The sequence below is a fragment of the Camelus ferus genome, chromosome 17 (genome assembly GCF_009834535.1).
Source record: "Camelus ferus isolate YT-003-E chromosome 17, BCGSAC_Cfer_1.0, whole genome shotgun sequence".
Lineage (NCBI taxonomy): Eukaryota > Metazoa > Chordata > Mammalia > Artiodactyla > Camelidae > Camelus > Camelus ferus.
The window spans coordinates 38,492,473-38,517,486 of NC_045712.1; the positions used below are offsets into that span (position 1 = coordinate 38,492,473).

Below are 25,014 nucleotides of genomic sequence, written 5' to 3' on the forward strand. Positions count from 1 at the left end.
AGAGGTTTATAGTGTCTTGCCTTATGCTCAAATCTTTAAGCCATTTTGAATTTATTTTTGTGTATGCTATGAGGGAGTATTCTAACCTCATTGATTTCCATGCTGCTGCCCAGTTTTCCCAACCCCATTTGCTGAAGAGACTGTCTTAACTCCATTTTATGTTCTTGCCTCCTTTGTCAAAGATTAATTGATCAAAAGTTTGTGGGTTTATTTCTGGGCTCTCTATTATGTTCCACTGATCAGTGTCTGTTTTTGTATCAATACCATACTGTTTTGATTACTGTAGCTCTGTAGGATTGTCTGAAGTCTGGGCGGGTTATTCCTCCAGTGTCATGAGTCTTTCTTACTGCCATAACTTTCCCTTCCTTTGTCTGTCTCTTGGATCAGCATCAGGTTTTGGGTTCCAAGGACCGATGCTGGCTAAATTAAGCAGATAAGAAAGTCATTGGCAAGAAAGACAAAAAATCAGATCTGGAGGCTCCATAGCCAGGAGCAGTACCCCCAAATAACATCACAGAACTGGTCCCCTGAAGGACATGCCAGTGGCAATGTGGACAACCACTCAGCAGACCCTGGATTTTGCCATCACTGGCACCAGAAAAGACTTGGCTGGGTCTCCCCTGGCATCTCCCCACAGTGCTTTAGCTGGACCTGGAGGCTTTGCTTGTCCCAGGGCCGTAGAGCCCCAATAACTGGCTATCATTCTACGAAAACAAAATAGACATCAGCGTGGACAACAACACGAAGGGGACCCATTTGACCACTTTCAGAGATTCCAGCTCATGTTACCGTGTGGTTTCTAACTAGGTTTGGTGGGACTTTGATGCCACGTTCCCTCATTTAATCAAAATTGCCACTTGGACCTATTTTGTACATTGGGGTTCTTATAATTTTGTCTTGAGAGTAAGCTGAGAACCACTTCCCTGTGGAAATAAGCATCTTCAAGTGCGAAGAGGCTTTGGAATGATTGCCTACAGGAGGAGGCTCCTAAAAACGTCTTTCCAGGTGTGCGGTCTGACTGTGGAGGGAAGTGGCATCTCTGGAAAAACCCCTGGTAAGTTCTTAGTGAAAGTGACCCTTGAGACAGCCTCCGGCTCTGGCAGCATGGCTGAGCCTCATGTTGGCCAGATACCAGCTCCCACACTTTAAAGTGCTCGTGGCAACTTGAAAGAAACAGATGGCAGACACCACACCCGGGGACTGAAGGAAATTGACTAGCTGTTGTAAAGGAAATTGGCTAGCTGTTGTACAGAATCAAACTTGCAGAGCCTCACGACCCTAGGCTTACTCTAGTGACACAAAATCTTTCTGTTTCTCTTCAAGCCCAAGACAGAGAGAACTTTTCCCCAGATTTTTGGGAGTGATTCTGAGTGGAACGAAGTTCTGACAAGGCCAATGTGTATGTCACAGATTGGATTCTATGGAAAGCTGGTGGCCCATATTCCCCTACCCGTAGGTGTTCAAATCCATCCACAGGGCCAGGGAAGAGCCGTCTCCACACCACCCCCAGCTCCTGCTTTGGTTGGCTTGCTCTCCACTCCTCCTTGCCCACCCAAACCTCTTCCTTTTCCTACCATTAGGAAGCCAAATCTTCTCCCTGCCAGTGGATCAGCCCAGCTCAGCCCATCCAAACACCCAACACTGGTCATTTACTTTGACCTTTTTAACGCTTGACAAAGACCACTCCTCATGAGCTGCCCTTGCCCCGATTCCACAAGCTCACATTAAGTACTTCTCAGCTTTCCTGCTTCCAGCTAAGAGTTTAAAATCAAGCTCAGTCCTGTGTGAGTGGATGCCTTGCCACAAGGTTACCGTGAGCAGTCATCAGAGTGAAGGTGATGTAAATGTACCTTCTTGAGAGGAAGCCCTGTGCTAATATAGAGGAGTCTTCTTAAGTCTCAGGATCTAAAGTGATTTTGTTTCGGATTGTAAACTTTCCCAGTGGAAACAGTTAGCAGGGGCGGCACTGCCTACCACCCGTGACTTGGGGAGGACACTGGCACTGTTTTGGAATTTTGGAAGTACCCTCCTGTGGGATGTGTCTCAAGGCAGAAGATGTAGGTACTAGAAGAGGGGCCACTGGAAATCTCTCCAGAGAGGGCTGGATTCCAGGCTCCCCAATCCCAACCTCTCTCCTGGGTTCTAGGGTCTCCAGTTTGGGTCCACCAGCTTCGTAGACCATGGAGAACAAATGTCAGGAGATGAAGTCTTGGGTTAACCCTTTGATGTTCCAGTTTGTAATCATTTCTGGCTTGTCATTACAGTGAGTGTAGAGCTCTAAGGGATTAATGGCTACTTTAAAAATCACCAAGTGCCGTAATAGTTAGTTCCCAATGACAAGGGGGCAGATGCTAAGGCTCTAGGCAATTAAAAAAAAAAAAAGCTGCAAATGTTCCCCTTTTGTGTTAAAAAGAAAAAAAGAGTGGGAGGGAAGAAGTGACTAGCAAAGATTTGCTGCTCTTAAAAATCAGTCTTTACCTTGAATCACCCAGAGCGTGTTTCTGGGCTGTCCCGCCTGTGGGGCTTTGGCTTAAAGCTGGCCTGGGAACTCTCGGTTCCTGCACTGGCGTAAGCCGTGAAGGCAAGCATCCCTCTGCTGACATGCAGTTCCCGTACAAGATTTGTTCTGTCACACCCAGGAGTGCCTAGTACAGAGCGTGTCTCAGCATCCGTCCCCGACTCTCTGCCTCATCCTCTTCTCTCCCCTGCATCAGCTTCTCTGGCAGACGGTCAGTGGCATCATCTGGGCAGAAAAAGGACAACTCTTCTGTACTTGGCTGCTGGCCAGTCAGCCAGTGCCTAATGTACTAGGTTCAGCACCCACTTCACCTAGTGAGGAGGGGCTGTATCAGTCATCTATTGCTGTGTAACAGATTACCCCCAAACCTAACAGGTTAAAACACCAAATGTTATCTCACAATTTTGAAGGGTCAGTAACCTGGGAGCGGCTTAGCCTAAGGGGTTCTGGTTCAGCGTCTCTCAGGAGGTTGCTGTCAAGCTCCCACCTGGGGCTGCAATCACCTGGAAGACAGTGAGGGTGGAGAATCTGTGCCTCCAAGCTCACGACATGGTCATGGGCAGCCTCAGTTACTTGCAGTCTGTTGGATCAAGGACCTCAGTTCTCCTCTGGCTGTTGTCCAGAGGCTTCAGTTCTTTACAACTCGGGCCTTTCCTAGAACCGTTCACAACGTGGCAGCTCACATCTCCCAGAGAGAGTGATGCGGGGTGAGCGGGAATAGAGCGAGTGCTTGAGACAGAGCTGATCCTCGAAGTGATAGGTCATCTCTTCTGCCGTGAACTATTGGTCTCACACCGACTGGTCCCTGTGCAGGGAGGGAGGGGCCAGCCAGGGTGTGAATGCTGAGGGCTTGGGGATCATTAAGGAGCCGTCTTAGAGACTGCTCACCTGTGACCGTCCGCAGAGGAGCTCAGACTCAAGTCCAGCTATTCCTCCTGACCTTTTCACCTGTACCTTTAACCCCTCTGTAGGGGAGCTGGTTTGAATCTCAGTCCTCAAACCCAGGTATATGAAAAATAACTGATTTTGAGCCTCCACTTTACTGAGTCTCAGGAAACTTTAACCTCCCTTTTTCTCATGGGAGTCACAGTGTTAGGCGGAATCTCCCTGGTTATGGAGCATTTTCCTGGAAGCTCTCTTCTGCATCCAGACTGTAGCTGGGACTCCACCTGGGCAGCCCTGTAGGATAGCACCTGCTTGGAGGTACCACATCCCCTTTCTGGGATCTGGCTGCATCCCAGGTGGTTTTTCCTGCCTTGTTATGAATGGCCTCTGTCATGGGACTCCCAGACCTCTGCTTGTTTTTACCTCCACAGCCCAGGGAAAGCTCTTTCTAGGACAGTCCCTTCATTTCGTGAACCAAACAACTTTCTTGAAAATTCTGCCCTAGGTGCAAGACATTCAGACTTTGGAAACACTCCCTGTGGAGTCCCATGTTGCTTGTGACTTCTGCCTTGAGGCAATGAGCACGAGGCTGCCTGTAGTTTTGAAAGGTGAAAACCCAGGAAGGAAAAGGAAGACAGGATATCTTGCCGCCCCAGCACGCTCCCTGTCCTTCAGTCCCAGTGCGTTGTCCATCCCACCTCCCTGCCTCTGCTGGCCGCACCAAAGTCTGGTGGGCTTACTATGCACACCTGCCTGCAGCTCTGCCTGAGTCGTGTTCTTCAGTCTTAAGACTTGTCTCCTTTCTGACCCCTTCCCTGATCTCAGGCTTGGGGGGGGGGTCATCATTCTTCATTCTGCATTTATAGTGCTACCTTCATCTCATTCCTTTTTTTTCCTTAATTTTATTTTATTGCGTTATAGTCAGTTTACAATGTTGTGTCAATTTCCAGTGTAGAGCACAATTTTTCATTATACATGAACATAGATACATTCATTGTCACATTTTTTTGCTGTGAGCTACCACAAGATCTTGTATATATTTCCTTGTGCTATACAGTATAATCTTGTTTATCTATTCTGTATATACCTGTCAGTATCTACAAATTTCAAACTCCCAGTCTGTCCCTCCCCAACCCTCTCCCCCCGGCAACCACAAGTTTGTATTCTATGTCTGTGAGTCTGTTTCTGTTTTGTATTTATGTTCATTTGTCTCTTTTTTTTTTTTCAGATTCCACATATGAGTGATCTCATATGGTATTTTTCTTTCTCTTTCTGGCTTCACTTAGAAGGACATTCTCCAGGTCCATCCACGTTGCTGTAAATGGCATTATGTTGTCTTTTTTATGGCTGAATAGTATTCCATTGTATAAATATACCACAAATTCTTTATCCAGTCATCTGTTGATGGACATTTAGGCTGTTTCCATGACTTGGCTATTGTAAATAGTGCTGCTATGAGCATTGGGGTGCAGGTGTCTTTTTGAAGTAGGGTTCCTTCTGGACATATGCCCAGGAGTGGGATTCCTGGGTCATATAGTAAGTCTACTTCTAGTCTTTTGAGGAATCTCCATACTGTTTTCCACAGTGGCTGCACCAGACTGCATTCCCACCAACAGTGTAGGAGGGTTTCCTTTTCTCCACAATCTCTCCAGCATTTGTCATTTGTGGACTTTTGAAAAATGGCCATTCTGACTGGTGTGAGGTGATACCTCATTGTAGTTTTGATTTGTATTTCTCTGATAATTAGGGATATTGAGCATTTTTTCATGTGCCTATTGATCATTCATATGTCTTCATTGGAGAATTGCTTGTTTGGGTCTCCTGCCCATTTTGGATTGTGTTGTTTTTTTCTTATTCAGTCGTATGAGCTGCTTATATATTCTGGAGATCAAGCCTTTGTCAGTTTCATCTTTTGCAAAAATTTTCTCCCATTCCGTAGGTTGTCGTTTTGTTTTGCTTATGGTTTCCTTTGCTGTGCAGAAGCTTGTAAGTTTAATTAGGTCCCATTTGTTTATTCTTGTTTTTATTTGTGTTGCTTGGGTAGACTGCCCTAGGAGAATATTGCTAAGATTTATGTCAGTTAATGTTTTGCCTGTGTTTTCTTCTAAGAGGTTTATATTGTCTTGTCTTATGTTTAAGTCTTTAAGCCATTTTGAGTTCATTTTTGTGTGAAGTGTGAGGGAGTGCTCTAGCTTCATTGCTTTACATGCAGTTGTCCAGTTTTCCCAACCACATTTGCTGAAGAGACTGTCTTTACTCCATTATATATTCTTGCCTCCTTTGTCGAAGATTAATTGACCAAAAGTTTGTGGATTTCTGGGCTCTCTGTTCTGTTCCATTGATCTGTATGTCTGTTTTTGTACCAATAGCATGCTGTTTTGATCGCTGTGGCTCTGTAGGATTGTCTGAAGTCTGGGAGGGGTTATTCTTCCAGCTTCATTCTTTTTCTTCAGCAATGCTTTGGCAATTCTAGGTCTTTTGTGATTCCATATAAATTTTATTATGATTTGTTCTAGTTCTGTGAAACATGTCCTGGGTAATTTGATAAGGAATTGCATTAAATCTGTAGATTGCCTTGGGCAGTGTGACCATTTTAACAATATTGATTCTTTCAATCTAGGAGCATGGGACATCTTTCCATTTCTTTAAGTCATCTTTAATTTCCTTAATGTTTTGTAGTTCTCCATGTGTAAGTCTCTCACCTCCTTGGTCAGATGTATTCCTAGGTATTTTATGACTTTGGGTGCTATTTTCAAGGGGATTGCTTCTTTCCTGTTTCTTTACTTTCTTGTTGATTCATCGTTAGTGTAAAGAAATGCAGCTGATTTTTGTACATTAATCTTGTAACCTGCTACCTTGCTGAATTCTTCGATTAGTTCTAGTAGTTTTTGTGCGGAACTTTTAGGGTTTTCTGTATATGGTATCACGTCATCTGCATATAGTGACAATTTTGCCTCTTCTTTTCCAATTTGGATCCCTTTTATTTCTCTCTCTTGCCTGACTGCTGTGGCTAAGACTTCCAAGACTATGTTAAATAGAAGTGGTGAGGGTGGGCATCCTTGTCTTGTCCCAGATTTTAGTGGGAAGCTTTTGAGTTTTTCACCGTTGAGTACTATGCTGGCTGTAGGTTTGTCATATATAGCTTTTATTATGTTGAGATATGTTCCCTCTATACCCATTTTGGTGAGAGTTTTTATCATAAATGGGTGTTGAATTTTATCAAATGCTTTTTCTGCATCTATTGAGCTGATCATGTGGTTTTTGTCCTTTCTCTTGTTGATGTGATGTATTACATTGATTGATTTGCATGTGTTGAACTACCCTTGTGTCCCTGGGATGAACCCCACTTGGTCAAGTTGTATAATCTTTTTTATGTGCTGTTGGATTCTATTTGCTAATATTTTGGTAAAGATTTTTGCATCTATGTTCATCAGTGATACTGGTCTGTAATTCTCTTTTTTTGGTAGTGTCTTTGCCTGGGTTTGGTATCAGGGTGATTGTGGCTTCATAGAATGAGTTTGGGAATATTCCCTCCTTTTCAATCTTCTTTTTCTTTTAATACTTTATTTTTAAAAATTTTTTAAAAATTGTGGTATAGTGAGTTTACAGTGTGTCAATTTCTGGTGTACAGCGTAATGTTTCAGTCATATACTATATATATTCATTTTCATTATAGGTTACTATAAGATATTGAATATAGCTCCCCGTGCTATACAGTAGAAACTTGTTTATCCATTTTACATATAGTAGTTATCATCTGCAAATCTAGAACTCCCAATTTATTCCTTGGCACCCTCTTCCCCGCTGGTAACCATAAGTTTTCTATGTCTGTGAGTCTGTTTCTGTTTTTTAAATAAGTTCATTTGTCATTTTTTTTTTTAGATTCCATACATAAGTGATATCATGTGGTATTTTTCTTTCCCTTTCTGTCTTACTTCACTTAGAATGACAATCTCCATGTCCATCCATGTTGCTGGAAATGACATTATTTTATTTTTTATGGCTGAGTAGTATTCCATTGTATAAATACGTCATATCTTTATCCAGTCATCTGTCGATGGACATTTAGGTTGCTTCCATGTCTTAGCTATTGTAAATAGTGCTGCTATGAACATTGGGGTGCATGTGTCTTTTTGAATTAAGGTTCCCTCTGGATATATGCTCAGGAGTGGGGTTGCTGGATCATATAGTACTCTATTTTTCATTTTTTGAGGAATCTCCATACTGTTTTCCATAGTGGCTTCATTTCATCTCATTACTTACTTGCTGTCCCTTTCTCTCTGTCAATTCAGAGATCACAAATTGGCAATCAGTTTGCTGAATCTGTCCCAAAGATGTAGTTTGATCCATGCCACTTTTGTTTTTAATTGGAATGAATTGCCAATAGTTAAAAACAGAGGAATTTCACATAAATTTGGCTTCTGGCTTGCACTGAAAAATCCTAACTGGCATTCCCAGACTTAGTTTCCCGCTGGGTCATAATCAGGCAGTGCTGAGCAGGAGCTGTCCCCATAGATGGTTCCCGCTCCCTCCAGTCTGCTTCTGCCCACTTCACTCTTACTTATTACCTGCTAGACCTGTGTTTTTGACCCTGCTCTGGTTTCGTGTGTAGTTACCTCACCCCTCACAGGCTGATGGTCCAGGATGCTCATCTCTATTTAATGATCGCCCAGCATGGATACACGCAGAGGAATGTTGAAACCATGTCATCTACATACTAACTATTAGGTAGGGCCTTACTGTGCAATAGGCACTGTCAGCTAATTTCACCCAGAATCCAAGGGCTGCTGAGTAAGCAAAGTCTTCTGTGTGATAGACAATTCCTGACTTATAATTGGTGTATAGCTAATAATTCCAGGCAGCAATTTCCTTTGTTTGTCTTGATATATACATTTTGTAATTCATTTGCAGTAGTGGCTGAAGAGATCTTTATTAGATGGAAATGCTTGTTCTTTCTACTAGAAGCTCAGTTTACTCTCCAATATAGGTCTGATTTACAGAAGTAAGTGCAATGACCTTGGGGCAAGAGTGTGTGGGTGGCAAAGAAAGCAAGAGGTGGGGGGTGGTGGGAGATGAGGCCAGAAGTCTCATCGGAGGATGGCATGTGGCAGCAGCTGATAGCATGTGGTCAGGTTCTGAGTTTGCCAAAGGATGGGCATTTGCATTGGCTCGATCTGATTGAGGTCCCCAATCCATTCTGCATGATGGGGCTGAACAGGACTCAGAGCTCACCTTGGACAACACTCCCAGGAGAAGATGCAAACACGTCTTTGATTTTTCCTGTCACCCTTGTGCAAAGCCTGTGATCTGAGGCCTCGGGAAGCTCAACAACTTGCCCAAGGTCATACTCAGCCATGCCCTGCTTTGACCCTTAGCATCTCAAATGCAGAATTTCTGGATTCTCTTGGGATGATCTTTGCCCCAGAGCACTGTGAGAGAAACACGGCAGCTCTGGGAGTGAAGGAGGTCCTTCCCTGTCCCTTGCTGGCTCTTCAAACGAGCAGGCAATTATACAATAACCCATTTTCTTAATTCCTTCTGCCTGGTTCATTCTGAGCCTTCTGGCTTCTGCTTGTGACATCCATCTCTCTGTCTCGAAAGGCTCCCATGTGGAGCCAGTTTGACTTGGGAGGCTGTTTTGCAAAAATTGAGAGGCTGCTTTGACATGGCTTCAAGGAACACGCCGTGAGCTTCCGCAGCCACGGTGGCCTCATTCAACCCTGGGATACAACAAATGCTCCAAATAGGGCCACGCACGCCCAGCGTTGCACAGCCACCCAGCAAGCTGCCATTTAATCTCAATTGCTCCCCACAGAGCGGGCCAATTAAAGGGGAAACCAGCAGGGCAGGGAGCACTGGCAAATCTTTTGAGAGTGGGAGACCCCAGAGCTGCCTTGCCAGAGGCTCTCCCACTCCATTCACATGCTGTGGGAGAATGCAAACCATGAGGCTGCAGGTTGGATGGAGGGCTGCCCCAGAAATGGGAGCCGAGATGCAGTACAGATGGCAGCGAGAGTGGCAGTGACACAGAATAGTATCCCTGGGGCTCGAAACTTCCAAAATGAGATTTACGGTTCTGGCCCGCCTTCTTTCGGGAGGAAACACCTGCTCCAGCAGCTTTGGGAACAGCCTCTTATTATCAACTTCTGTGTAGGGATCAGATTTTTGCTGCTAACTAGTGCTTGGTGTGAAAGAAAAGCTATTTTGAGGTGGGAGGAGTTCTCAACCTTTTCCTCGTTGCATTTTATGTCCTGATTAATTTCTCTTAAATCCTTTTTTTCTAAGTCTCCTTTTTCCCCACAATCCCTCCTCCTCTAGCTCCTTTCCTACCCTGCTCTCCTCTCTAAAGAGGCTTCCCAATCTGAGCCAGGATTTACCAGGCTTACCTGCCCGTCAGGGTCACCTGGGGCCCCCAAATAATTATGCTTGGGCCACTTGCCCAAGCACTTAGGTCAGAATCTCTAGCATAGAAATATAAATTCCTCAGCTGATTCTAGTATCCTGCCGAGATTCTGAAACACTACCTATGGAAATGATGCTAAAAAATACAACAGATTTGACTGTCCTGATCCACTGGGGTTAGCTTAATGCCCGCACTCGAGTTTCTAGAGTCGGGATTTAGTCCCAAAGACGAGTTGTGAGGAATCAGATTGTTTCATAGCTGTTACCCCGTTGTGCAAATGATATATGTTCCTTGAAGATGATTTAGAAAATGGAGACCAAAAAAGTCTATCATCTAGCCACGCAGTACCACCATTAGTATTGTTCTGTACATTTTGGTGTGCCTCTTTTTATGCACACGTGCAGAGAATTTTCTCAATAAAAGTAAGCTCGCATTATTTAGAGCCTCATAACTCTTTTCTCTTAATATCATGAATCTCTTTCCATGTGAGCACATACATTGGAGAACACCATTTTAATTGATGGCATGGTATTTAATCAGTCTCCTATTAATGGATCTTTGGCTACTATTTTGTGCTTTTATGATAAACACCATGATGTCCACTCTGTTAGGTAAATTTTTGCCCACATCATGGTGTTCGTCTCATCTTTTCTCTATACTCATTCACTGGATCATCTTGTCCACTCTCATGCCTTGCCTTGTGCCCCAAATACTAACACGCCAACACTGATGTGCATTGCAAGTCACTTTTGATCAAAAGGAGCTCTAATGATGCCTCTCTGATGGCCCCAAACCTCATTTCCTATCTACCCACCTCTGGTATATTTGTTTTTTCTACTAGCCCAAAACCTAGGCATCACTCTTAATTCTTCCTTGACCCCCCAGCACAGAGCTGCTCCCCACCAATCCATATGCAGGAGGTGTTGATTCGAGCGCCATATTGTCTTGAATGAATCTACAGCTTTGTCTTCCTATCACCATCTTCATCTCTCAATTCGACTGAACTTTTCACTCTTGACCTTCTCCTATCTTTTCTCCACCTGGCAGCAGAATAAATCGGGCATAAATCAGATGATGGCATTTCCTACCTTGAAGAGTCACTTGGCCCCCTATCTTCTACTTGGCTCCCTGTCTTCAAGAATAAAATTCAGGACTTCTTACCATGATCCACAGGACCTGCAAACCTGACCCCTGTTTTCCTTGCTAATCTTCTCATTCGACTTCGCCCCTTGATGACGAGGCTCCAGGCGCACCTGTATTATGCCTCGTCTTAAATGTGCTAACTGCCTTTCCCACCTTGGGAGTTCGGTACCTGCAGCGCAGAATCCGCCTGATGCAAGGAGAGCTATGGAAGCATGCAGCTCATGCTTTTGTTCCATGAATAACAGAGTCCTTTGATCCAAGCGTCTCATCTTCCGCTGTGAAACTGTGGTAGGCTAATTTGTTAGCTTGCAAGTAGGGTAAAATCTGAGACCCTTCCCAGCTCACCATTCCCATGTGCTTGGGAACAACCTACCTTAGCAGAGATCAGACAAGCTTGGCTACTTGTTAAATACACTGCTATTGAGCAGACCTGGCAGTTCACCTCCCATACACTGCACTTTCCCCCTCCACCCTTAACATCATATGTACCTTTTTTTTTTCCAAGAAACTGAAACAGATTTTATTTCTGATCGTGTAATAACTTAAAGATTACTTCGTCTGAGTCTGCCTTCTGTTCACAATGTCAGGTAACAACTTGCCAGGTAATTACATCACTGATTTCCAAGCTCTCCTTCCACTGTATTTTTCCCCTTTAACTGAGATGTACCTAGAAATAACTCAGATGGCTGTAATGGCCTTCAGTAATTCTCGTATCCTAATTTGTTGATCTTAATCCAGTGAAGGTTAATGTCAAATTTACCCAATAGTCTTTTTGTTTTTGTTTTTTTCGGGGGGGTAATTAGGTTTGTTTATTGTTTATTTTTAGAGAAGGTTCTGGAGATTGAACCCAGGGCCTCCTGCATGCTAAGCATGTGCTCTACCACTAGAGCTATACCCTCCCCTACCCAATAGTCTTTGATTTCAGAATGACTTATAATAGTAGACTACTGCATCATATACGGAAATCTTGATCAATAATCGTCTATTTGTATCTCATAACCAATTATCTTTCTAAACAAACTTTACAAATGTAAAATATACAATATTGTTTAAATATACAATATATAGTTTCTACGTTCTCAGACAGGCTTAAAATATCATACACACTTTAAATTGAATATTAAATACTACTGCCTTATGGGATGGCATTCAGAAATTTCAGCTTTAATACGTGGAAGAAGCAGGAGTGATTCATCTCTTTATCCTCATAGTAGTCCTATTTGGCCCACGCTAGACACAGTGATGGAGTGGGTATAGCTCAATGGTAGAGCATATGCTTAGCATGCACAAGGACCTGGGTTCAATCCCCAGTACCTCCATTAAAATGATAATAAAATTTTTTTTTAAAAAGCTGAATGGAGTGAAAACTGTTTAGGAAGTCCAACCGGCTAAAATTAGACAGATTCTGACTAATGCTTGCTTTTCTGTATGAATTTTGCAAGGAGCTCAGGCCAGGCACAACTCACTTTCTTACAGAAGGAGTGTATTATACCTTCACTGTCTTCCTGCAAGGGTGCTCAGGGCTCCAGTAAATGGTCACAACCCCGTGAGAAGAGGTTCAGATTTGATTGCCATCCAAAGTAAGTTGTTTTTCACACTGATGGTTTTGTGACGGTCTCCGTCTCAGAAAAACTGTCGGGGAAGATTGGAGAACTCCCATAGCACATAGGACCAGCTAGAGATGGTTACTGCACCTGGCTAAAATGCAGCGCCAGTCAGTTCAGTTCCTAGGAATTACCGTGGGCCAGGACCATGGGGATATGGGACAGAGCTGCTTAGGATACTTTCAGTTGCTTGGAATTGGTGTTTTTTCCCCAAAGGCAACAAGGGCTGGATAGAGACATCATCTCTTATGTCTAAACCAGGATGACTCTAAACGCTGCCCAGCTGCCTGTTGGTACAGTTCCTTTGTCCTTTGCTTTTCTAACCCTGTTCCCAGCTCCTTCCTTGTAATGGCCAAAAGGAGAAGTTAGGACGAGGCCAGTCCTGCTGTCTGTCCCGTGAGTGGGCAGTATGGCTGAATCCAGAGATGCAGGTTCTCATTATCCATCTCAAACCAGAAAATGTATGGACAGAGTGGGGAACTGTGGCAGATGGAAATGGAGAAGACAAATGGATAATGATACTGGGAAAGGATAATGTATGTTGTCCAAAGTTTACATCTTAGAGCAAGACAATAATACTCTTAAATGTTGGTGGTGCCAAACTGTGGCAGATTCTGGGAGAAACCTCTGAATTTCCTTTCCTTTGAGAAGGAGATTTGGACTGAAGTCAGAATGCAAGATATTCTTTAGAATTCTGTTTGGTTGATTGAGACAAATGACCTCACTCAGTACGTCCCGATGACCAACTGGGATAACTGTAGACTGGATTGGGGTGGTTTTCATTTTGTTTGTTTTGGCTACGTTTGTGGTAATGGTTTTTTTCTGGCCTTGAGAGAAATCCTATCTTTGAACTTGGATGGACACGTTGTCTGTTGTGCCTGGAAGCTGATATGCTGTACTGTTGTGAGCAAGGATGGCATCTCTTAGGGGTGTAAGAGAAGCCGTGTCTTGCTGTTCACATAATATCTCAGAATCACCTCTGCCTTTTGACTGCACAATTGTGAATGTGGATAAAAGCCATGTAAGCAAGCATTCATGGAGTCATAGTGGTGTCCAAGAGTGTGACTGTGATATGGTGGCCATGCCCCCATTGAATCCCCTGGCACGTTGGAAAGGCAGGTGAGTGGGGCTGCACAGTGAAACCTGAGAGCCTGGGTTAGTGAAAACTTACATCCTTGTGTCTGGGATATGGTCGTGCCCCAGACCAGATGGGAGGGACCCAGAGTTGGCTGAGCAGTGGCCTCTAGTGATCACCTTGGTTAAGGGAAATAAATGGTATATGAGAAAAAAGGGTCTTTTTGCTTGGAAAGCTGGAAAGATGGTACCGTAATATCAACTGATGTGTTAAGCACTACTTTAATCTCTGGGCTGCAGTTGCAGAGTATAGTAAAAGATTTTTAGCTTCACATATAGAGCTAAATGAATATCAAGCCAATGGAGAAGATGATCTCTAAGATGAAAAGATGTTTTGGGACATTGACTTAAGACACCCAATTGATGTAATTCCCATGGAAACATGCCAAAGGACACTATGGAGTTGAATGAATGCCTCTATCAACATCTATAAAAGGGGGCAAACCATGGAGGGGAGATGGGGGAGTGGAGGAGGGAGGAATGGAGCATCTGGCAAAGGCATATAGTATATCAGAAATCTTGTGAGTGGAACAGTCTTGTTAACTTGTTTTGGGGAGAGAATTCCAGCTCCTCAGTGGCGGATACAGGTCTTTGTGGCTGTCTACATTTTAGTACACAGGTATATATATATATTTTTGGACAACAGATATTGTAAAAGTTGCTGTTCTAAGAATAAGAAAATGCTTCAAGTTTGTATCAAGGAGATTTTAACAGAGTTCAGGAGGCAAACGGGAAGGAAGGGGTTAACAGCCGCTTCTGTGGTCTTTCCTCTAGCCTCAGGGTATCTGAGGATTTGACTCTCGGTCTTTTCTCTGGGGAACATTAACTCAAAGTATTGTTGGGATGATAGGCTACTGATTAAATAGAATCTGGTGGAGGATTATAGTCTGTACATGCAGGCTGTCAAAATTGGTTATTGAGGAATGAGTAATTGACAATGATGAGATGCAGCTGCCCTGAAGAAGGAGGGATGGGGTAGGGTAGTCAAAGGGAGGGAAGGGGCTGCACGACCAGCTGGTGTAAAGCTGAAGGGGGCTCAGAGCTGATGGCTTCCCTGAACTGAGGTCATTTGCGCTCAATCTTGTCTCTTGTGAGCACACGTGTCCCACGCTCAGGATCGCTGTGCCTTGGAGTCACGGGACTTCGGCTGTGCCACGGCTGCGCATGCCAGGGCATAGCATGTCCTCTATCCTTTAGCAAGGCTAAGTAAACTTGATGCTGGGTGGGGTCTATTTTGTCTTGAGAGTTTGTCTATCTGAATCCAAGTCCCTTGTGGCTGGTAGAGCAGAGTGGACAATGCAACTACCTTAACCATTACATCATATGTTGTAAATTTTTAGATTCTTAGTCATAGTGTTTAATTCACAGCCGTGATAAACACTTGATGGAAGGTTGGAAACATGAGGCTCATTGATGTTGAAATATACGTTTAAGAAGATAAAGGATAATTCCTTAGATATGCCTCAAGACGTTCTTCCCAGATATGTAAGTTGCATTTATCTGATCGAGATCTTTATCTTACTTAAGCAGCCAGTACCAAAGAAAAATATGGTGGAAATGACTCCCATTTGGCTTTCTATTTATTGGGAATAAATACTACCCACATCTGTAATGTGTTATTTGTAGAGCCATGCTTGCAAATAGCAGCTGAAAACATTCTCTCTAAATTTGTCATTTGAAAAAAAAAATTCATGAAGACTATAAAAAGAAGCTAGTTGACTTTCATCTCAAAATATAAGAATTCTGAGCATCTGATAGATTGACTTCTTTTTGTCACTAATCAAGACTATCTACAAGCACTTGAAGAATTGAACGTAAGTTATGAAATATTTTGAGAGAGCAAAAGTGATTTCATTCAAGTCCCAGCTCCACTGTCACCTCTTTGGGGGCCTGGCTGAACTACTCTACCTAATGTCTTCCTCTGGCTCCTTCCCTCTGGGTACTTTCCACCCAACAAGTCAAGGTTCTCCATCTCACTACCCTCATTTATTTTGTACCCTACCACATTCCCCTCTAGAATGTAAGCTCATGTGGGCAAAGTCTGTCCTGCTTGATCACCGTGTCCCTCCAGTGCCTAAGAACATTGTCTGGAACATGATAGCCGTTCAATTGGAAGATATCAGATATATTTAGATTTTATTTCAGATATGAAAGGTGGTTATTTGGTAACAATTGGCATAAATGGAGTATGGTGAACATTTTTCCTGCAACATGGTATCTTGACAGATGTACTATACCAAGTATTTATATTGTGAAGGAAAAGCCCAGCTGGGCTAACGAGCTAAGTCACAAATCTAAGTGTGATAAGTGTCGGTTTACTGATCTAAGTTCTGCTGGGCTAACTCATAAATCTGAAGTTTAGTGTCAGTTTACTGGGCTAACAAGCTAACTCGTAAATCCAAGCTCAACAAGTGTCAGTAACGTGATCTGTTCCAAATTGATAAGCTCCAGTGTACTGATTCCTTGCTTTTTGTTGTTTGACCTTATTGGCTAATAGCCCCATACTTGTAATTAACCGTATAAAACCTCATGCGCACGTCTTGGAGGTGCTCAGAGCTTCGGAGCAGAAGCCCCTCTGAGCCCACCGGCGTAATAAATCTGAGTACTCCAACCCTCCAAGTGGTGCTTGTTTCTTGGCTGGCCTGTCATTTCCGTAACAATATAGTCAGAGTATATGCTGTGCTTTGCAGTTAGAGACCCCTGGCGATGCTGTACCTGTGACTTAAATATAGATTGAGTTTTAAAACCAAAGGTGGTGACTGTGGAAACTGGCTACTTAGATCTCCTGCCGAGGGGAAGGTAGTTGACTGGCAGCTCCAGCTGCTGCTGCTCCGGATTCATCACCGTGTTTGCACTGAAATTTTTCTTCCCCTGGGCTGCTCCCAGCCAACAACCAAGCATGGTGGGCATCCTAGTGGGATGTGGGACTCCTCATTGGCTGGGTTAAAACTTCCTTGGAACTACACTGCAGTCTTAGACTCTTCCTCCCCAATCCTCCTTCCTTCCTTCCTTCTTTCCTTCTGGGAGGTCCAGCCAATGAGAAGCATTGGCAGAAGTTTGGAGAATTGGAGGAAAAGAAAAGCAAGGGTCTTTCTCCTTGATACCCCTGCTTCCTGTGATACCTCCAGCAGCATCTCCTCCATGTCTCCATCTCCCTCCATGTAATATATCCCTTCTCTCTGTGGTCCAGTCCCCTCCAGGCTGCCTCTACTGAACCTGTAGCCCCATCCAATGGCCACTGCGCTCAAACAATTCCTGTTGGCTTGGGGATTGACAAATGCACAAATTCCAGGGGAAAATTCAGAAAGAGATGCTAATTTCTAAGAATTTAATATTTCAAAGAGTTAGTAGGTTTATAATAGATTATATAATAAATGTTGCTCATATTGGAAAAAGTATGTAGACGTATTTTACTCCATATAAAAATTAAATCCAATAGATTCAAGACTTAAAATGTATTTTATTTTAAAGTTAAAATATAGGAGGGTACAGGTATAATTTGGGATAATGGCAATGGTTTGTCACTGCATTGCTTATCTATTGCCGTGTAACAAATTACTCCTACACGCAGCAGTTTAAAACACTAAACATTTATTATCTCACAGACTTTCTAAGGATCAGGAATCTCAGTGGCTTTGCTGAATGGTTCTTGTTCAGAGTCTTCCATGAGGTTGAAATCAAGTTGTTGGCAAGGGCTACAGTCACCTGAAGGCTCAACTGGGACTGGAGAATCTGATTCTAAGTGCACCCATGTGGTTCTTGGCAGGGTCCAGTTCCACACCGGTCATTGGCAGGAGGCCTCCATTTCTCCCCATGTGGACCTTTCCATAAGGCTCCTCACATCATGGTAGCTTGCTTCCCTCAGAGTGAGAGATGGGGGGGAGAGAGATAGAGAGAGAGGGAGAGAGGGAGAAAATGAATGAGAATGAATGCACCCAAGATGGAAGCCTCAGTCTTTTTCTAACCTAATTTTAGAAGTGACGTCTCATCACTTCTGCCATATTCTATTCTCTGGAAATCATTAAATTCAGCCCACACTCGATGGGAAGGGAATGAAACTCTACCTCTTGATGGGAGGAGTACCACAGGGTTTGTGGGCACATCTTTAACACCACCACAGTAACCAAAAGGAGAATAAGCCACACACACACACAAAAATACGGTTATATGAAGATATAGAACATTTGCATGGCAAAATACTGTAAAAGTTAATGGACAAGAGACAGCTTGAGAGAGTTTGTAGCGCAGATAAGAGTAAATCTCTGATATATAAAGAATGTATAAAATTTGACAAGAAATAGACAACCTGCTAGACAAATCTGCAAAGGATATTGAATCAGTAAGGACTTTTGTTTGACTGCTGTTGACAGAGACCCGCCTGTAGTGGCTTACAGACTTGAGGGTTTGTTTGCTTTTGTAACAGGTCCAGAGGGAGGAGACTGCTGGCCCTGGTTCAGGGCTGAGATGTCTTCATTCACTTGATCTTTCTCTTATAGTTACAAATGGCTGCTAGAACTTTATTTTATTGAAGTACTGTCAGTTACGATGTGTCAGTTTCTGGTGTGCAGCATAATGTCCCAGTCATGCATATACATACATATATTCGTTTTCATATTTTTTTCACTAAAGGTTATTACAAGATATTGAACATAGTTCCTTGTGTTATACAGCAGAAACTTGATTTTTATTAAATCTATTTTTATATATAGTGGCTAACATTTGTAAATCTCAAACTCCCAAATTTATCCCTTCCTAGCCCCTTTCCCCAGTAACCATAAGATTATTTACTATGTCTGCAAGTCTGTTTCTGTTTTGTAGATGAGTTCATAGTGTCCTTTATTTGTTTGTTTTAGATTCCATATATGAGTGATATAATATGGTATTTTTCTTTCTCTTTCTGGTTTACTTCACTTAGAATGACATCCTCCAGGTCCAACCATGTTGATGAAAATGATATTATTTTATTCTGTGTTATGGCTGAGTAGTATTCCATTGTATAACTATAGCACAACTTCTTTATCCAGTCATCTGTCAATGGACATTTGGGTTGCTTCCACGTCTTGGCTATTGTATATAATGCTGCTTTGAACTTGGGGTGCATGTATCTTTTTGAATTAGAGTTCCCTTCTGATACATACCCAGAAGTGGGATTGCTGGATCATATGGCAGTCTATTTTTAGTTTTTTGAGGACTCTCCATACCGTTTGACATAATGGCTGCATGAAACTACATTACCCCCAGCAGTATAGGAAAGTTCCCTTTTCTCCACACACTCTCTAGCATTTATTGCTCATGGACTTTTGAATGATGGTCATTCTGACTGGTGTGAGGTGTACCTCATTATAGTTTTGATTTGCATTTCTCTGATAATTAGTGATATTGAGCATTTTTTCATGTGCCTATTGGCCATTTGTATGTCTTCATTGGAGAATTCCTTGTTTGGGTCTTCTGCCCACTTTTGGATTAGGTTGTTTGGTTTTTTGTTATTAAATTGTATGAGTGGTTTATATATTCTGGAAATTAAGTCAGTCACATCATTTGCAAATATTTTCTCCCACTCCATAGATGGTTGTTTTGTTTATGGTTTCTTTTGCTGTGCAAAAGCTTATAAGTTTAATTAGATCCCATTTGTTTATTTTTGTTCTCATTCCTATTGCCTGGGTAGACTGCCTTAAGAGAACATCGCTAAGATTTATGTCAGAGAAGGTTTTCTTCTAAGAGGTTTATAGTGTCTTGTCTTATGTTTAAGTCTTTAAGGCATTTTGAGTTTAGTTTTGTTTATGGAGTGAGGGAGTGTTCTAATTTCATTGATTTACATGCGGCTATCCAGTTTTCCCAACACCACTTGCTGAAGAGACTATCTTTTCTCCATTGTATATTCTTGTCTCCTCTGTGGAAAGTTACTTGACAGTAGGTCTGTGGGTTTATTTCTGGGCTCTCTGTTCTGCTCCATTGATCCATATGTCTGTTTTTATGCCAGTATCACGCTGTTTTGATCACTGTAGCTCTGTAGAACTGTCTGAAGTCTGGGAGGGTTATTCCTCCAACTTCATTCTTTTTCTTCAATATTGCTTTAGCAATTCTCAATCTTTTGTGAATCTGTATAAATGTTAGAATTGGTTGTTCTAGTTCTGTGAGAAATGTCCTGGGTAATTTGATAGGGATTGTATTAAATCTGTAGATTGCCTTGGGAACTATGGCCATTTTAATGATATTGTCTCTTCCAAACCAAGAGAATGGGTTATCTTTCAATTTCTTTAAGTCACTTTTAATTTCCTTAGTGAATGTTTTGTAGTTCTCCCCATATAAGTCTTTCACCTCCTTGGTCAGATTTATTCCTAAGTATTTTATTGTTTTGGATGCAATTTTAAAAGGGGTTATTTCTTTACTTTCTTTTCTTGCTAATTCATTGTTAGTGTAAAGAAATGCAACTGATTTTTGTATGTTAATCTTGTATCCTGCTACCTTGCCAAATTCTTTTATCAGATCTAGTAGTTTTTGTGTGGCACTTTTAGGGTTTTCTATATATAGTATCATGTCATCCGCATATAGTGACAATTTTACCTCTTTTTCAATTTGGTTCCCTTTTATTTCTTTTTCTTGCCTCTTTGCTATGGCTAGGACTTCCAAGACTATGTTGAATAGAAATGGTGAGATTGGGCATTCTTGTTTTGTTCCAGATTTTAGTGGGAAGGCTTTTCAGTTTTTCACCATTGAGTATTATGCTGGTTTGTCATATTATGATGAGATATGTTCCCTCTATACCCACTTAGGTAAGAGATTTTATCATGAATGGGTGCTGAATTTTATCAAATGCTTTTCCTGCATCTATTGAGATGATCATGTGGTTTTTGTCCTTTCCTTTGTTGATGTGATGTATCACATTGATTTGCGTATATTGGACCATCCTTGTTTCTTGTGTCCCTGGGATGACTCCATCTTGATCATGGTATATGATCTTTTTTATGTGCTGTTGGATTCTGTTTGCTAATACTGGCTGCTAGAACTTTAGATAAGACATGCATATTCCCAGTCTCAGGAAGAAAACGGCCAGAGAAGGACAAAAAGGGTTTTGTTACTGGTTTTAGCAAATGATTTCTCTTTATATCCAATCCAAAAGGCCACTGGAAACAAACAAGATTACCTACTATATCAGATAGGATGCTTTTTGGTGCAAACAGCAGAAGACCCAGTTGAAAGAAAATTTTCTAAAAACGGGGAAAATTCTTTACAGACGAGTAAAGTTTGAGAATTAATTCAGTGGCTCAATGTTACTAGATTATTTCCTTTTCTTTTTTTTTTGGTTTTGCCTCCTGTAGAGTATTTGCTTGGTGCTCCTAGGGTGTTACCCACGGTTACAAGACGGTACAGCTCCACGTGTCACTTACTTATACAACAGTAACCAAAGGCTAGAAGAGGCAACTCTGTCTTCCATACTAAAAGCAATCATGGCAAGGAGAATGGCGTTATCATCACTGGATGGTTGACTTGGACCAGAGACTCCTAGCCGGTGGGCAGTGCTGCAGTGGGTGACAGTCCTGAGACTGGGTGGCGCCTGGGGTGCCCAGAGTCTCTCAGGCTGATTGCCTCCCCGGGTAGATAGAAAACAAGTCAAAGTTATCATATAAAAAGTATATCCTACGAGGGCACTGATACAAAAAAGGACAGGAGGCAACGGACAGGAAGCAATGGCTAAGAGTAATAGAGCCCCTGGGTCTAGATAGAAGACCACACACCCTGACCATCAGAAATCTGAACAATACTCTGGTTCTATCAGAAGGAAAAGGGGGAGGCAATGGAACGTTTGCCACAGCTATAAAGGAGCTGGAATCAGACTGCATTAAAATTCAAATCAGTATCTCTAGAAACAAGACAATAGGACCCCGGCTTTGAAGCGGGGAAGGAAAAGAACTTTGACCGAGAGCTTTCCATGCAGTAAAACCACTCCAGGTGAGGCCCACAAGGGAACGGATGCGGAGATGGAGGGCAGCCTGGGGAGTTTGGTCAGGAACCAGCCCTGTCGGGGGAAGGGAAGGAAGCAAGGTTAGGTGAAGAGTGAAACTGGACTGCACTGGAGCCCTGGCAGAGGCCACAGCAGACCCCAGCGGGAGCTCTCAGGCGGGATGGCCTTCAGAGTTGCCCTGCATTGTGTGGGATCTTTCTACTCCCATAATATGGACCAGTCCCTGGGTGCAGGATGCCCCCAGGAAAGGGGATGCAACCTTAGATGAGGCAGCTTCGTCCACCTGGGAGCCATTTCTGGAAAAGTCTGAAAGGCGGGACTCCTAGCTGCTGGGAGACTAAGTTCTTCAGTCGTAAGGGAGGGATCTGAGGGTCACATCCCAGCACAGAGCACAGAGATGAATATTTATTCAACAGATATTTATTCAGCAGGCATGTGGCAGGCATCCTTCGAGGCACTTGCTTACCGGCAGACAAATCATAAATGTAATAAATAAGAAAGTTATATAGTTGGGCATCGATCAGCGTTCAGCCAAGAAAATCAAACCACCCTAGGATTTTCAGATGGAAGGAGTTTTATACAGAGAATTAATACAGGTATTGAAAGAGTGAGGGAGCCAAACGGGATGTCATGTGCCCAGAGTCAGCAACAGCAGGACGCTGCTACCATCTCTAGGGCCAGAGCCACAAAAGGAAGGTGCAGTTTTATCAGAGCCTAGAAGCTGAGGCTGCGGGTGGGGGCTGGAGGCTCGGTGAGGGCAGCCTGGAACGCACTGGATCACAGAGGAAGGGGACGCATGCAGGGAGGTGGAGTCACGGGGAGGACATAGATGTCGTAGGAGGTGCCCCAGGAAGCAGAGGGGGGAGGACCCCAGTCTTTTTCACCTTTCCATCCTCAGCCTCCTGCCAGTACCTCTCATGGGCTGGATCCCCCAGAAGCCAGAGGGCAGTTGAATCCGGGAAACTTAGCTCCCTGTGCCCAGGGCAGGGCAGGAGAATGGTGGGGACTGATCTGTGAGCAAACCACCGTTGAACATCATAGTATGTTTAGAAGGCAATCAGTTTAAGGTTTTTTAATTTTGGAAGTGAAAGAAATTGGGGAGCAAAGTACAGGGAACCAGGGGTTTGAGAGTAGAAGGAGGTGATGTGAGTGGCCAGCGGTGTGGCTGAGAGGAATGCGAACCAGGTCTCGGTGGCACTGAACAAGTGTGACTTCAAGTAAAATCAGGAGCCACTGCATGGTTTTAATCAGAGGAGGGACATTCAAATGCATGGTTTAAATGTAGGCTTTACCAAACCTATGGATTTCTCAGCATGCCACCCACAGACTTTCTGAAAAAACTACTAGAGGCTGTAATTCAGCCAGAGGAAAAATTAGTTCAGGAGGAAGTGGAGAGATGCAATGGTAAGGAAAATCTCGAGCTCTCTAAATAAGTCCTAATTGAGGAAATGTTTCAGAAGAGTGATCTGGAATTAGAATTCTAGATGATTTCAGTATGGAAGTAGGGCAGCGAGGGGTGGGGGCGAGCAGAGGGGTAGAAAAACACACGCTGCTGCTTGCCCTGTCTTGAGGAGAAGTTATAAAGAGGGACCTCATTCGAAAATAATATGTGAATTAAACATTTAAAGCTTAAAATTCAAGGCTCAACATTTAAGGGTAAATCACTGAGAGAATAAATATAGACTATACAACTTTCTAACTTATGGGGGAAAAAACTGGAACTGAGGAGGTTTAATTCAAGAAAAGGCAAGAAAAACGTGTGTGGGTGGTAGGCAGTACTGATAGAAGAAACAGAGAGCTTGGAAAAGGAAAAAACAAAATTAGGTAGCAGGAATCTGTTAAACATAGTTACCATTTGACCCAGCAATTCTCCTGGGTATCCACACCAAGCTGTACACAAATGTTTACAGCAGCATTATTTGCAATAGCCCAAAGGTGGAAACAACCCAAATGTCCATCAGCAGATGAATGAATCAACAACATGTATATCTACATACCAGAATATTATTCAGCCCTAGAAAGGACTAAAGTGGTTACTTTCATGTTACAGCATGGATGAACCTTGAAAACATTACAATAAGCAAAAGAAGGCAGTCGCAAAAAGACCGCATATTACATGATTCGATTTGTATGAAATGTTCAGAATAGACAAATGTATAACTAGAGAAAGTGGACTCAAGGTGGCTTGTTGGGGGGCAATGAGGATGAAATGGGGGTGACCGTTGAAGGGTAGGACTACAGAGAGAAACTGACAGACACGGAGTGGTGACCAAATGGCTGATTTCTCCATGAGCTCCCTTGCTGTTAGGTGTGGTAGGTTCCCCTGCATCTCTGATAGAGTTTGCACAGTGTTGGGCATTTGACAGATTTATTCAACGATGTTGACGGGCACTGGTGATGCCATAGTGAGTGCCATGGACCCCTGCCTAGCCTCACAAAGCACAGGATGGCCACGGTCACGTGGGACGTGTTTGCCTGACTGAAAACCCGGGGGAAGCGTATTAAATCAGAATGGACCTCCCCAGAATAGGATGCGGGGAATGACCTTGAGTAGAGAGAAAACCAGGCTTCCATGTTAATTATGCATTCAGTGTTGGTGAAATGGAATTAATTATCTTTATCTTCGGAAATGCTGCAGCGCACTTCCTACCTTTTGTTTCACATTCCTGGAGCTACAGGCATCCTCACAATTACTTGCAAAATATTTAAAAACAAGGGCTGTGATATAGTGGAGAAACAAATCTGATGGAGATTTTCTGAGTTTGATTACAGTTGGACTTAGCTGATCTGTGGTTTGTGTGTGTGTGTATGTGCATGTGTGTATGTTTTTTTCTTTTTACTGTGTTGCTTTTTGTTTTTCCAGCTTTGAGATACTATTGACATGTAACATATGTAAGTTTAAAGGGCACAATGTGATGATTTGATGTGTGTGTGTATTGTGAAATGATGATATGTTTGGTATATTTTGATTTCTACTTTGAAATGTGGATTCAGGTGTCTGTAGGCTTAGTCCTGCCTCTGTCTCTGATTTAATGTCTGTGACTTTGCAAAGGTGACTTAATTATTCCTGGATGCTGAAGGCCGTATCAGACTGTTTATATTGTCAGCACCCCTTTGAAAAGAGAAAATGTGAAAAAACATTTCAGACGAAAACAATAGATTATTTTTCATTACCCCTAGCCCAGGGTTCATCAGCTGACCATGAAAAAGGATCTAGCCAATCTCTTCTTTCTTTAGGGAGTCTACCAAGTCTTTATAAGAGATCTGGGTCTAATTTGGTTTTGGGTATTTCTGCCCCTCCTTCTGTTGATGGTGAGACTCTTTCATAGCCCATGACTGTGCATTTGCCACGTCTGTTCCGTCT

General features: G+C 42.8%; 1 long non-coding RNA gene across 1 annotated transcript; it reads left to right on the forward strand.

The window, feature by feature from the left end:
* Positions 1-212: 212 nt before the first annotated feature.
* LOC116657242 lies at positions 213-20,400 on the forward strand. Its single transcript, XR_004312312.1, has 3 exons — positions 213-329; positions 5,561-5,569; positions 20,391-20,400. It is a non-coding gene; the product is annotated as an uncharacterized LOC116657242 (long non-coding RNA).
* Positions 20,401-25,014: the final 4,614 nt, after the last annotated feature.